Consider the following 13,513-nt stretch of genomic DNA (forward strand, 5'->3'; position numbering starts at 1 on the left):
GCAGTTAACACGCTCAGTGATCCAGTTTGTCCAACAGTTGGAACCGATTTATCTCCTGTGAGTGTAAAGAGAGGGAGTGTGCTTCCCAGTACTTCTGCCTGTTTGCTGCTCAGGGTCAGTCTCACCGGTGGCGAGCAATAATGGAAAAAATGACCAACGTGTAATTAAAATGGACCGAATGTACTGAATATGCTGGAAATCAGAAAGAAACACAGAAATTGCTTCAATAACTGAGCAGTTTTTACAGTATGTGCAGACAGGAATCAGAGTTAACGTGTTCAGTTCTGTCAGACTTCCTTCCACAGCTAGAAAAATGTTAGATTTTAATACAGGAGATAGGTTGTGGGGAGGGTTTAAGAGTAAAAGATAGGTGGAGATAGAGCCCAAAGAGGTAGAAGTCATGGACACTCAAAGGAATGTACAGCACTCATTCTGGGAGAATGAATGTCTATTAGTGGATAATTGGAGGCAAAATATTGATGGTGTGAGATAGCAGACACTGTGACAACACAGCCTTTTGTGACAATGCGTCAAACCTTTAAATTGTTCAACTCAGTACTGAAGTAGACGGCGGTAGAGTAACCAAGTGGAAAATAAAGTCTTGGTCTTCCAGCATTTTTTTTAACCAGTGTGTATCTCCTTCCTTGTGTATTCAAAGTATCTCCTCCTGCAAGTTGTCTGCTCTGATTGGGCACTTTGCTTTCTCTCAGCTCCTACCCACCCTACATTATAAGTGTCCCCTTTATTTTGAGGTGTCGCTCTGTGCTCTTCCTATATAGATGAATTACTGCCGCCTCCAATTTTACAAGTTTCGTCTGAAACTTGTCTGTTGGCTGGAGCAATCTTCTCACACTCACTTCCTTCACTATCCTTGATGCAACCCATCTGCTCGAAGTCAATATCACATGTTAGTGTTGACAGTCTGTCCAAAATGTTCCTATCATGTCAGTCATCCCTCTAAAGTAAAATGTTTAACCACAAGTTCCTGCGGAGGGCAACTTCTAGTATCCAGCTGAAATATGAACACATGAAATCCAAAGTTGGATTATGCATCTGTCAAACTGTCTGATATTTCAGGCAGGATCCGAACTTCACAGTGAACGATGCTTAAATACGTAACAACTGTGTATGACTTCGGGGACAGTGTGGGCTGCACATGCTGGAGATCAGAGTTGAAAAGTGTGGTTGTCGAAAAATGTAGCTTCACCAGCTGCGTTTTTCAACCACCACCATCGTCGTTGTGTATAGGCTTGACCGCCTATGCATTGTCAATATGTGAATATTTATGTGTGTAACTGTGTATGCGCGTATGTACATAGATTTTTAGACATTTATATTACACTGTTTCATTATAGTTACATTATTAATGCTCTCCTGATGCGCTGCAAATCTACCAGTTGCTGGTTCCTGAGAGAAAGCCACCTTTACTTCATTGGGGGAATAAAAGGCAAGTGCAACGGCCAGATATTCAACGAATTTTCACATCTTTTAAAAAATCAGGTGCCATGAAGCCTTTGGCATCAATAAAACTGATCAGGATCATAGAGTGCGAAAATTCATTTCTTTTTAGAGAATGACTATGGTGGGGTCTGCAGCAAACAGAATGGAAGCCTGAATGGTCTGATTATTAACATTACAGGAGAGAAATGAGGAGAGTACCCCTGCAGGTCTCAAAGACACACTGAAAACCTTTCTTCCTGTGTGTTCTGTTTTGGTATGATCAATGAAATATATGTTCTCTGAAGCGGAGAGGTAGTGTTGCGAGTTTTCAGTGTGGGACTGACGTGATCTGGTGATCCTGAAAACTGAGAACAGAAAGAGCCGGTATATACAGAGGGCTTTCTCATCATCTTTGCATTACAGGTTCTAGTCACATCTCCCTTTGGTTTTATTGATTCGGTTTTTGATGTTGAATCTCTCCTGTCCTCTTCTGTGTCACTAAGTTTATTTTTGGTACTTCATTTCTCCAGCACCCGCTGGCCACTTTAAATGTATCTGGATTCATTTCAGGCCTGGTCTTTCTCTCACTTTTCTCTATTTTCATAATAGGTCATCGATCAGAATACTTCACTTCATTTCTCTGCAAACAGATGTCACTGGAGCTGTGGAATGTTCCCATCATTCTGAGAGTGCAAAGAAAGACTTCTGTAAAAAGCACAGAAGTGAAATTCTGTGACACATTGTGAGGCAGATTTAATTCACTGACACAAGCAACAAGGAACAAGACAGAAGAAGTGCTGATGAGTCGACTTTCACTGGTTGGGTGCATCTTCTTTAATGTTCTCGTAGTTAGCACGGAGTTTTCTGCACTGTGATCTTGGTTTAAAATCTAGATGGAGAATGACTCCATGTTGTTGCTTTGAGAGTAATCACAATCGGCAGGAGTTCTTAACGGAACGAGACCTGTTGCTGAGTGGTTCTGGAGAGGGACTGACAGTAGGTTTAGCCATGAATGACCTCTCTCTTCAGTTTTAATATTACGAAATCTATCGGAAGAGGAGTGAAAGAGCCGTGATGAGCTACAAAGCATGAATGGGAAAATGACTCACGAAATAATTAGTCATATATATTAATGTGTCGCAATTTATTATTTTCTTTTGGAACGAAGAAATCACAACTGCTTTTTCAAAGTAGCACAGTAGTTTCTGGCTTTTACTGATGTTGTAATTCCACTGAAGGCATAATGTAGTGACTTGAATCCAAACCTGCTGAGAAGATTTCTCATCCTTCACACCAACCATGCAGTCGATGGACTAGATCAGATGTCACCTTCTGCTGTGCAAGCACCATTGGCGCTGTGTAATGAGGTGGCTGAGACGTTAAAGCACTGGCCTCTTGGTCTATTGCCCTTGGCACGTGTGGGTTCTAATCCCACTCTCGTCGCTTTAGTTGAGTAGTAGCGTTTTCTTTTGCATGACTTGCTGTTGAAGTCAACTCTCGAGACTCAGATCTTGAGAACTGATTAGTTTATTACACGATATATCATGGGGAATTTACCATCCTCACTGTGGCTCGAGGTTATTCCGAAGTACATCAGGATTGTAGAGAAAAATCAGATGGGAGTTGATCGTTAATTACACCGTTTGGTATGCTTGCAAGGTGGTTTGAAAATAGAGGTTAGTCATTAAGGTAAAAGCTAAAGCACTATTTTGATTTTCACATGTGCGCAGAGCAAATGGTATCACCATTTCTTCCAATTGCACAGGTTGCTAACACTAAGCAGAGACGTACCTAATTAGCTGAATGGCCATGAAGTGGCAATAACTCGTGAGCGAAGTCGGACGAATTGACAAGTCTATGTCAGCTGGACTGGTTCTACAGCACGCACTGAACATTCATCAAAGAGAGCAAACACGATCTCGATACTTCAGGAAGCTAAGGTCTACCTCACATTTGCTCATAGTAAGGAACGCACAGCTTGCAGAGTTCTGGGTGCATAAAATGGTTTCTCAGCCGGGTGAGGAAAATAGCTTCCAGGCAAACCATGTTAACTATCCCCAGCAATACCTCCTTTTGCAGGTCCAGGGCTTCAACAAAAGGAGGAGTGTATCCCGAACCAGGGGTTTGTCCGGAGGGGGAGGTTATATGTCAGACGGGTAACACTCGGACTCTGAGTTGATAGCCTCCTCAAATTCAGGGCTTGAAGGCCTCGGCTTAATGGTGACACGAGGTCTCATCAGGAAGATAACCTTAACTAATTGGGCTATAGGCGGGGCAGAGGGTAGCAGTAATGAGCTGCAGATAGCGCAGCATTGTTTGACAAAAACAATCAGGAGCGTGATGACCACGAGGTCAATAACCAGCACTATGACACCATCAACAATGGCACTTCCCAAAGACCCGATCCACCCACCCATCTAGGTGCAAAGATCCCAATGGAAGTTGGCAGTATGAAGCCTAGTGACTGTCTCTCGGATGTGATGGCGATATTTTGACTATCATCAGGGATATAGGTGCAACAGGCAGAGCCAAGGAGGGCACATGTGCCCCCCTTCTCGGCCAGTAGGTAATCCAGATCCATCCAATTCTGGAGGGCAACCGTGCGAAGGGCAGCCATGTACAAATTAATCTCTTTCAAGGCTAAGGCTGTGTCATTGGTTACCTTCTCTTGGAGGGGTACCAGGTCCCTGGCTTCGACAGTCAGACTGATGGTCCTGGAGAAACGGTTGGATACAGCTCGGCACTGCTCAAATGCAGATAAAGCTCTTTTGGAGCAAGTCCTGAGCCGCTCGAATGGGGATGAGTGAAATTCTAGATGAAGGGGACTACGTACCCAAAATAGCAGCTCGGACACTGACAGCCAAAGGTCGGCCTTATGGCGCAAATGAAGTACATGACATTATAGGTAGCTATACGGTCCGTTCGTGTGCCAGTCCAAAACGGTCTAAAACTGGTGTTACCTGAAGTCTTATTGGGGGTTTTCATGTTGAGTATAGACTTTGAGGTGAGGAGCAGGGAATAGTTGAAACTGCTGTATCCAGTAACCCACCCACCAGGAGAGTCCCTCTTAAAACACGTATTTCACAGAGGTCTGCCAAGCCCGGTGGCATTCGTAAGGACCCGGGCAGGGGGCGTTCGAGAGTGGTTGTACCAGGGCTGGAACTAGCCTTTGTTCTTGTCCAAGTAAAATCTGCTGAATTCCAGCGAGGACGAATATTATCAGTCTCGGCAATGCCCAATCTCGCGAACCCACTGGGAAGTCACTTTGTGGTCACCTCAGAGGACCGATTCCCTTCCAACCACCATTCAGCGGATTCAGATTCGTTGAATGGGATGGGTTGGAGGGGGATTCCCCTTGAGAATGAATGGGAATGTGAGCACATGCCCAGCAGAGGGAATGGTTAATCTCTTTTGCTTAGTTGTAAGTCATTTGCAGGAAGTTGTTAGTATGTAACTCGCGAATGATAAAATGCCCTGCTCTGTTCCCTTGGTCCCATTCAATCCCCATCAGGGTGTACAGAGCTAGGAGGGACACAGAGAAGAGGCAGACAACCACTCCCCAGATGGTACAGCCGACGGGCATGCTGGTGCTTCCGGTGTCTGTTGTTCAGTGGTTTTCTGGTCAGGTTATTGGGCGAAAGCACTGTTTTGCAACGGGTGGCGTGTGTCCACTCAGATAATCCTTCAATCTTGACAGCCGCTCAGGTCAATAGGAGGACAAGGTATTGGCCTTTCCATCTTGGAGAAAGAGAATTATTTTCAAAGGATTTTATCATCGCATATTACCCTGGGTGGAACGGATGCATGGGGCCATCATCAGGCGCGGGAAGAGACTCATTGACCAACTCATGCTTGCGGGTGATGAGCTGGCAAATTGATTTGGTATAATCGAGAGGGGACTCATGAGTGAGAAGCAGTGCCACATCTGCAGGAAGATTGGGGGGTCGGAGCCCCGGAGGAATCGGGCGGCCCATGAGTATTTCAAAGTGAGTTAGTCCCGTATTTCGATTTATTTGTTTCCAGAGAGTGTAAAGGGCTAGTGGCAATGCCACTGGCCAGGGCAAATCTGTACCCTGGATGACCTTGATTAAAGTAGATTAATTGGTGCCATTCATCCGTGCCACCATCCCTGAGGACTGGAGCTGATACAGAATGTGGTGTCTCCATGTAATACCCAAAATTTTACGAGCCCCTTTTGTATCCTCAGCGGTAACATGCGTCCCTCTGTCACTGTTAACACTATTCGGGACGCCACACCGAGGAATCATATCCTTGATGAGACTCTTAACCACTGTTCTAGCATCATTCTTACGAGTAGGGAAAGTTTCCAACCATTTGGAAAACATATCCAGTATGACTTGCAGGTATTTAGAACCCTGTTTGGCATATGGGCAAAATCAATCTGCAAATGATGAAAGTGTCCATCGGAAGTGATCATACTTGGCCAGTGGTTTAGCAATATTATTCTGTGAGTATATCAGGCATCAGAAAACTAGCACTTGTGCTGCCGTATGTATCGCTCCCTGTCTTCCTGTGCGAGCAACTCCATAGATAACCAGTGCCAAAACAGACAGTTGTGATCGGGGCAGACGATTCTACCATCCTGGTGTTATATTAGTGCTAAGCCGCCTGATTCCTCAGTCCTTGTACGTAGACAACCATATTCCTCGGCCTGAGGGTCGTCCCGCTGAGTGACCAGTATCCCTTTCGCCGTTAGGTCGAAAGCGTCTTTTGACTTCCCTGTCTTGAGAACTTGCTAAACATATACAATCGTGGTTCAAGCTGCTTGTTTGGCAGCTTGGTCATTACGTGCATTCCCTCGGGATATTGGATTGTCTGTAGCGGTATGGGCCACACACTTACTCACAGCACTGCAGAGGGAAGCACTATAGCCTGCAGAAGGTTGTTGATGAGCAGGGCATGTTGCAGGGGTCGTCCAGAGGTCGTAATACATCCTCTATGTTTCCATAGGGCTCGAAAATCATAGACCACTCCAAAGGCATATCTGGAGTCCGTGTAAGTATTAACAGACTTTCTGTCAGCTAGAATACCGGCTCGATTGAGGGTAAACAATTCAGTTGCTTGAAAATATATCCCTTCCGGCAATGCAGCTGATTCGATGGTATAAAAAGGTGTCCAGATCGTATATCCGGCCGACATTTGATGGTCCGAGGGTCGGAAAGAGGAACCATCAGTAAAGAGAATCATGTCTGGTTTATCTAATGGGGTCTCAGAGACAACAGGGTGGGGGTTGACAACCTCTTGGACGACATTCAATCAGTGATGGTCCACCTCAGATGGATCATGGGAGTGTGGGAGAAGGGTGGTTGGGTTCAGCGCGGGTGCACGTTGCATAATAAGGTTGGTACGGGATGGTAAAATAACCTCGTATCCAGTTCTCCGTGATGTTGTAAAATGTTGGGTTGCTGCTCAATTTAGCAGCAGGGAGAGCGGATGAGGCACAAAAACAGTGCACGGATAATCCAATCACAACAAGGGTGGACTTTTTGATCATTACAGCGGCAGCCGCCACAGCACGCAAACAGGCCGGCATTCCCATTACATCAGGTGTTAAACTGTACAGAATAAAAGGCTACAGGGCGTCGGAGATCCCATGCATCTGTGTCAAAATGACGGACGCATACCCGTCTTTTTGGTGTACTTAAAAGCTGAAATGGCTCCATATAGTTAGCTATCCCAAGAGCAGGAGCCGAAGCCAGGCATTGTCAAAGGCCCGTGACATCTCAGGCGTCCATGTCGCCCGGGACGGCTGCTTAAGTGAGGAAGCCTCACGGAGAGGAGCATAAACAGTACGATAGTCTGGGATCCAGTGTCTGGAATGCTTCACCATGCCCAGGAAAGACAGCAGCTTAGTACGCATAGCAGGAGGATAGAATTTGACAATGGCTCCAACGTGATCCGGAGATCAATCTCTGAGACCGTGCGTAAGCTCGTATTCCAGATACTTTCTTCTGGCAGAGCTACATGTTCTCCAGTGAGAATTTATGTCCATCCTGAACCAGCCAGTGGAGCAGTGCTCCAGTGTCCACCATGCAAGCTGCAGGCAAGGCCGAGGCCACAGGCAAATCATTGACATATTGAATCAAGGTACTGTGACCTGGCAGGCAGAGGTCCTTCAGTGTCTGTTGCATTGCAGAGTCAAACACAGTGGGGTTCTCAGTATACCCTTGGGAAATTCGTGTCCATGTATATTGGCGACAGCTGTAAGTAAATGGAAAAAGGTACTGACTCTCAGGCACAATTTAATGGAGAAAAAGGCTGTGCAGACGTCGATAACTGAAAATCAGATAGTGTTAGCTGGAAGGCTAGTAAGGATTGCATTAGCATCCGGAACCACTGGAGAGCAGGGAACAACAATGGCGTTAATCGCGCTCAGGTCCTGCACAAAGCTCCATCGGCCCAGTTTACGTAGTTTGGGTATGGGGAGTAGAGGTGTATTGCAGGGGCTCACAGTAGGGACCATGATGCCTTGTTGCAGGACGGAGTGAATAACAAGTTTAATCCCCTTGTCTGCAGTCGTTGACAGATTGTACTATCTTATAGACGACAAGGTGGCTACTGGTTTGATAGTGACCGTGAGAGATGGAGCTGATAACACTAGGCCCGCATGATTGGAATGTTGCGCCCACAATGATGTAGAGAGAGCCTCAACCAGCACAGGACTGTCATACGTCGGGGAGGGCTGTGGTGTCCACAGGACAAAAGCCACGGGAACCAAGAAGGGACGACAAAGAATGCACGACTCCTCCGGTCCTAACTCAGCAACGTGCAGGGTTTCGATTGCAAGAAGCGATTGATCATTAGGGAGCAAAACATAAAGTAAAGAGGCAAAAAGATTTGAATAGATGTGCGCAAAACTTTATCAGCCAGTGAATATTTGGAATCTGGAACTCACTGCCTCTTAGTCTTGGAGCGGCAGAAACCCTCGTAACCTTGAGAGGTATTCAGGTGAGTATCTGTGATGTAAAAGGCATGTAAGGCCAAGTGATGACGATCGTCAATCACACGGTGCTTGATGGCTCGGCCTGCTCTGACGTCATCCATCGTATGGCATTTTCTGTCCTTACCTGTCACTTGGAAGACCGGGTACATTTACCCGGAGGTGCAGCCCTGATTATTATGGGGCTTCAAGATTTTTGTAAGGATTCGTAGCTCTGGTGAAGGGTGAAGTTATTGTTAGGATGTTTGGCGGATTTGGGAAGTTTCTTTACAGCCGTTTCCTTCCCTTTCTCGGTGACATACTCAGGGCTGCTGAGATTTGTGTAAAGCGCTGCTGACCTGTGGAGTTTGGAGTTGATTTCATTTCCTTCCCACTGCTTCCAGTTGCCAGTTCTGGTTAGTTGCAGGTCTAGGTCTAGGTCAACGTGATTGTTGATGGAATCCATGGATGAATGTCAACCTTTCAGAAATTTTCTGGCTGCCCTTTCTTTAGCTTGTTCTATTATTGTTGTGTTCTCCCAGTCCAATATATTGCCCATGTCGTCTGTGTGTTTTGCTACCACAGGCAGCTGGTTGTGGTGGGTGCTGGCTCCACTTTGCCAACAATAGACATTCCCACAGAATCGTCGCAAACAAATTTCAGATGACCTGCGATAACCCATCACACAAAGCACTCTAAATTATATTTAGAAAAATGTCTCGGAACTGACAACCAGACTCGTCTTACCATTCGACTTACGTGACAGCATAAAACGGACAACCACGTTCAGACAATAACTCATCAGAAGAAAAGACCCAATGCACATCATGTGCAGGACAAATATGGACAAACAATGTTCCATGCAGCGACTGCAGGACACATGGTATACGACATACAACTTACGTCTAGTATTCAGGAAGATCAGCTAGCCACTAAACGACATAGCCAGGTGTGCCTAGTATGTCTTCTCAGGACACTAATTGTTTCTGATTCCATGGCTGGAAGCTCGGATTGTATGACCATCTGCAGCAATGGAGATTTTGTTGCTGGCAAAGTGCAGCAAGTTAGGCAACAACCGAGGAGCATGACAATCGATGTTTCGGGCATGAACATTTCATCAGGCTTATGTCCAAAACGTCAATTCTCCTGCTCCTCAGATGCTACCTGACAAGCTGTGCTCTCCAGCAACACACTCTTCATTCTGGTCTCCGCCATCTGTAGGCCTCACTTTCTTCTCGCTTTACAACACTGGCTGCTTTCTTCTGTGTCAGAACTGCTGATATAACAAATGAAAATTCGATTGATCATTGAAAAATCCATTCAGGTTTGTAGCCCAAAATACTATTTCTGTTGTGTTTCAGGTTCCATTCCTGGCGCGACTTCTGGCACTGCACATATTTTTAGTTTCCTCGCTGTTCGAAGCGTGTTTCTGGAATCTTCCAATTGTCAGTACACGGGAGTGTGACTGCAGTCATCTGCGTCATAACTAGTCGTATATTGCTGCTTTTGTGCTTTGCTTTTGATTTGTGCAACACAAATACAGTGAGTTGTTGTTGTAGTGATGAGGAAAGAAGTCACCAGTGGATGTTACAGACAAGCTCACTTACAGGAATCACAATGTGAACGCAAACGTACAAAATAGAATTGAGGAAAACAGATAAAGGATCGTAGTAGTCATAAGTGACCTGAGTTCCACTCCCCAGCTCTCCCAATTCCCACACTTGGCTCCACTGTAAAAAATTGTTTGAGAACTATAAACATAAACACCGACAGGTTTTGGCAACCAATCACCACTGATCATCCGTCCTGCCATCTTCTGCTGCCATTCAACATTACTCCCATTTGATACTATGCTGGCCTCATCTACTCCTACACTCAATTGCTGCATCAGCCTTCAGGCAGTAGAATCCAGCTCTGGCACTGCTTTCGACATTAATAACTCCCTGATGCCCCTGACCATGAGAAGCCGCATCATGGCCAACTGTCTCCCCACTACCGTGATCTCCCCCTTCATGACCATGAACCAATGAGCAAACAACTAACAGAAAGAAAAAGAAAAACAAGAGAAGACAAAACAAAGAAAAAGAAACACAAGCAGTCAGAGTGACTAGCTATGGTGAGGACCCTATTCTGCTGCCATTTTGGATGAAGAATTGCACCCTGTAATGAGGGAAGGACTGCTTGGGTTTGGGTAGGATTGTTTGTTGTCTATTCTCTTTATAACATTTCCAATGGGAAGCACTTGCAGTTCATCGATAGCACCCAGATAACTCAGCAAGATCTACCAGAAATCACTTCACTCCCCAGCATCTCAGGGGCATCAGCCTTTCATCATACAAGTTAACACGTTTATCAATTTCGTCTACAGGAAACGATTTCCGAGATCAACGTCATTGGAAAAAAAAACTGCAAGAAGAATAAATCATGTGCGGAACAGCCCAGAAATATGTTTATGTGTACCACATCGAAGAATGAGCGTCTGGAACTTTCTGGTAGCATAATGCAGATTGACCCACTGATTACTGAATTCGAGAGTTATATTATGAGCAGTGCTGGCAGAAAGTAATCTTCAATTCGTTCTGGAACATAAAGAAGTTAATTCGGTGATGTCATCGATGTCAATTGTCTGCAATAATTCGGTCATCCTTCACCAAAGTTGTGCAAAGTTAGTTCTGCTAAATCTCATAATTTTTTAAACTTGCTACTTCCCTTTATTTCTACTCTGGGGGATGAAAAAGAACTTCAGTCCCTCTGGATCTCTGGTTGCTGAATTGTTCGGAACATGCTCACTACAAGATTAAAAGGTTCCAGGTTTCCCCAGAAATGTTTAGACAGCATGTTAACGGAACGGTTAGACCTGGTGCCTCACAGTAACAGTAGCTTTGATATCATTCCAAATTTTTGCAAATGTCTGTATGAAATTTCAATGTTTCCCTGTATCTGCGTAGCTTTCATCTGGGTGTTCTTATTTCAGGTCATAATCCAATGATGTGCAAGATAGATCTATTGGAAATACAAATAAAATACCCCACAGTATCCAGGGGAGCTTTGGTTAGCTGGTTATCAATGGTTAAAATCATATGCTGGCATGGGGGGAGGGGAATGAGGGAGCCTATGTGGGTGGCATGTTGTTCAGATGGTCGACGCTTCGTTATGGACTACAGGGTTTCTTTGAGTTTTAACTTACCCATATTGGAGATCGTTGTGCCGAATGCACTTCCTAGCCTTTTACAACTAACATAAATCACTTAGATGAAGGCTGAAGATTGCGAAAGATGGACAGAAAATTCTACGATCTTGAAGAGAAGAGGTTGCAGACACACAGATAGAATTACTGACTCATTGGGCATGGAAACGGATCCTCAGGTCCAACCTGTCCTTGGCAGCAGTAGATTATCCCGTCTGCATGAATTTGGCCTATATCCCTCCTCATTCTTCTTATTCATGTACAAATGCCTATTAAATATTGTAACTGTATTCGCATTCAACACTTCCTTTGGTACTTCACTCTCTGGTCCAAAAAAATGCCCCTCATGTCTATTCATAATTTCTCTCGTCTGATCTTAAAAATTCCCCTTAGTTTACATCCCTCATATCCAGAGAAATGCACGTGTCAATGACCTTTTCGAGACGTCTAATTATTATATGAACATTTGGAAAGATTAATCTTCAAGTTCCTACGCTTCAGTGAAAAGAAGTCTCAGAACATCCCGGTACACTTAGATTACTAATGCTCACTCAATAACATGATGACATGAATTAGACACAGAACTCCATAAGATGCCTCACCAACTTTCATACAAACTCATCATGACATCCCAACTTCAACACTCAAAGGACTGAGCAGTGAAAGCAATCCTTAACCATCCAATCCACGTGTGACAGAAACTGCGACGAATTACGTACCTGAGACCCGAGAGCCTACTGTCCAAGAGCTTACTGTAAACTGTACATGTCCTAACTTTTTTCCTCAAAATGCATTCCTTTGGATTTATCTGAATTATACTCCATCTGCCACACCTCAGCCTATTGACGGAGTTGAGGAATATGTTTTTGTAATCTTCGATAACCTTCAGTGTTCACTGTCCCACCAATATTGATACAATCCGCAAGCTTACAGATCGGGCCTATTATCATCTCATTGAATCATTTATAAAAATGACAAACACAAGTAAACGAAAGCAATCTCTATGGAATACCGCTGGCAATACGATTCGAATTTGAAAAAAATACAATTATCCACCACCATAAACTGTCTCCTGTGATGAAGTCTGTTTTGTATCCAACTTGCAAACTCATCCTTAATCCCACTTAATCTTTCGTAATTAATTAGCTTTCCATTCGGAAACTAATCGAATGCTTTAATAAGGCCCAAATATCAACTTTTATTGCCTGCCATCGTCAACCTTCTAGTTTTCTTCCCCAAAAAGCTCAACTACGTTTATCAGTCATGAGTTCCCTTGCACAAAACCATGTTGTATATGCCTAATCATTCGTTGGCTCTCTAAATATGCAAAAATCCAATGTTTCAAAATCACTTACAAAATGTATCTCATCACTATTTCAGAGTCACACGTCTATTGCTCCAGGGTATCGCCTTACATCCTTCCTTTGACAAATACCACACTCTAATCATCTGGCACCTCTAGCGGAATTATTGAAACTACAACTATTTCTGGAAGAGGCCTTACAATTTCCCACCTAACTTCCCACAAATTACTGGGATGCACTGGATCAGATCCAGGAGAATTATTCATCCTGACATTTTCGAAGAACTACCGCACTTCTTCATCTATTATGTCAATTGTCTTCAAAACATCAATAACTTCTCTAACCTGTACTTCTTCCTCCACTGTGAAAGTTGACACGAAATATTTATCTAATATTTTACCCATCCCCTAAGGTTTAGTATAACGATTACCTCTTTTTGCTTTAAGAGACTAAACTCAATAATTGATCTCTTCCTTCTAATTTACTTTTGGCGTGTCTGTAGATTATCCACAATCTTATTTGCCAAGACGATCTCATAACCTCTCTACTCCCTGATTTCCTTGTTATGAATGTCATTGCACGTTTCATCATGTTCAAAAAATACATTTGAACCAATGCTTTCTATCTCATATGTGAGTCCTT

The sequence above is a fragment of the Chiloscyllium punctatum genome, chromosome 34, assembly GCF_047496795.1.
Source record: "Chiloscyllium punctatum isolate Juve2018m chromosome 34, sChiPun1.3, whole genome shotgun sequence".
Lineage (NCBI taxonomy): Eukaryota > Metazoa > Chordata > Chondrichthyes > Orectolobiformes > Hemiscylliidae > Chiloscyllium > Chiloscyllium punctatum.